Raw genomic sequence first — 2,668 nt, 5'->3', positions numbered from 1 at the left:
AGGAGGATATAATTGCACAGGGGTCATCTGACAAAGAGGCCAACCAGAGTAAAATATAAACTTTATTGTTTTACCAAAAATTAGGTAAGGGGCCCCTTTTGTTATTTCATTTCGAATTAGGTTTTTTATTCAAAACCTATTAGGATTAGGAGGATATAATTGCACAGTGGTCATCTGATAAAGAGGCCAACGAGAAGAAAATATAAATTTTATCATTTTACCAAAACTTAGGTAAGGGACCCCTTCAGTTATTTCATTTCGAATTAAGTTTTTTATATATTACAAAACCTTATATGTTTAGGAGAATATAATTGCACAGGGGTCATCTGACAAAGAGACCAACCAGAGGAAAATATAAATTTTATTGTTCTACCAAAACTTAGGTAAGGGACCCCTTTTGTTATTTCATTTCGAATTAAGTTTTTTATATATCACAAAACCTATTAGGTTTAGGAGGATATAATTGCACAGGGGTCATCTGACAAAGAGACCAACCAGAGGAAAATATGCATTTTATTATTTTACCAAATCTTAGGTAAGGGACCCCATTCGTTATTTTATTCTGAATTAAGTTTATATGGTATAAAACCTATAATTCAAGTTTATAAGAATATAAAGAATCTATATGAGCTTCTCCTATATTGAAAAAACGACTTAAATTTTTTTGCCTCATGACAAAATTTTAATCCTTGACTTCATTTCCAAAATGAGTCAAGATCAATAATGATGACTTAGAATAACCAATTTCAATATGAATAAAGTTTATCCTTTTTAATGAAAAGATGTTTCGTTTGGGTCCCTCTTTTGTAATGTGAATAAATAGAGAAAGTCATATTTTTTCAGCTTCTAATGCTAATTTCTTTTATTTATTCTGTTCACTACAGTAATGTTTCGAGAAAAGTATTTATTTACTAAAAGCATAAAGAAAATATGTTCATGTTCAGATATTTTTTATTATGGAAGTGAATTAATCACTGAAAATATAAGTGAATGAATTAATGAAAAATATAAGTGAATTAATTACTGAAAAATATAAGTGAATTAATTAATGAAAAATATAAGTGATTTAATTACTGAAAAATATAAGTGAATTAATTAATGAAAAATATAAGTGAATGAATTACTGAAAAATATAAGTGATTTAATCACGGAAAAATATAAGTGAATGAATTACTGAAAAATATAAGTGAATTAATTACTGAAAAATATAAGTGATTTAATTACGGAAAAATATAAGTGAATTAATTAATGAAAATATAAGGGAATTAATTACTGAAAAATATAAGGGATTTAATTACGGAAAAATATAAGTGAATTAATTAATGAAAATATAAGGGAATTAATTACTGAAAAATATAAGTGAATTAATCACTGAAAAATATAAGTGAATTAATTACTGAAACATATAAGTGAATTAATTAATGAAAAATATTAATATCTCATTTCTAAATAAGAATATATCATGTCTTTGATAACACTAATATTCTCTCTGTCCTTTTCTCCATTAAATTCAGTGACGAGGATAATGGACTGTTCTATTCTTATCAATTTCCAATCCTTATCATTTTTTTTCATCCGATAACGAAACGCATTAGTTCGATAAGAGCAAAGCCAATGTTTTAAGATGATAATGGCATATTTCAATGATTTTAACAATTCATTAACTCCCATTGAACTTCGTAATTGTAACACGAACCAAGTCAAAATGTTAGCAATGTTTTTACGGACTGCAAATTTATCAATGGAAGGTATATAAGATATGTTTATTTCGCTTTGTGACTTTTCTCATGTTGATATCCATTTCAATGGAAGTGTTTATATATGTATATATATATATATATATATATATGTATATATATATATATATATATGTATATATATACATATATATATATGTATATATATACGTATATATATATATATATATATACATATATATATGTATGTATGTGTGTGTATATATATGCATATATGTATATATATGTATGTATATATATGTATATATATGTGTGTATATATATATATATATATGTGTGTGTGTGTGTGTATAAATATATATACATATATATATATATATATATATATGTATATATACACACACATATTTGTGTATATATATATATATATGTATATATATATATATATATATATTTGGGTGTGTGTGTGAATAAATATTTACAAACATACACTCTCTCTCTCTCTCTCTCTCTCTCTCTCTCTCTCTCTCTCTCTCTTGTTTGTATGAATACCTTATTGTTTATTCTAAAACACAAGAATTTATTCTACAGTAAGATTGAATTCAGCCCTCACAGAAAGTACATCCCTGATTGGGAAGAGTAGAGAGAGAGAGAGAGAGAGAGAGAGAGAGAGAGAGAGAGAGAGAGAGAGAGAGAGAAGTTTTGTCTCATTGCAGTACTGAAAGCTCATTTCTTTTCTATAGTTACGATGCTGTACTTTACTTTAACTAAACACCTATTTATTACATTCGTAGTTTAGTTGTGGTTTGCAGAGTTTTTTAATAATAATTATAAAATCTGAGATATTAAAAACTACAACGTGTTATCTGCCCAGTGTTATGAAGTGACACTTTGTTATATAGCAGAAGAACGTCTTTTGTATTAAGGAAAAAACCTATTTTAATCACCTAGGAGTAGCTATCCTCACTGAT

Source organism: Palaemon carinicauda, chromosome 12 (assembly GCF_036898095.1).
Source record: "Palaemon carinicauda isolate YSFRI2023 chromosome 12, ASM3689809v2, whole genome shotgun sequence".
Taxonomy (NCBI): domain Eukaryota; kingdom Metazoa; phylum Arthropoda; class Malacostraca; order Decapoda; family Palaemonidae; genus Palaemon; species Palaemon carinicauda.
The sequence above is the reverse complement of the archived record's forward strand: the minus strand, read 5'-3'. Positions refer to the sequence as shown.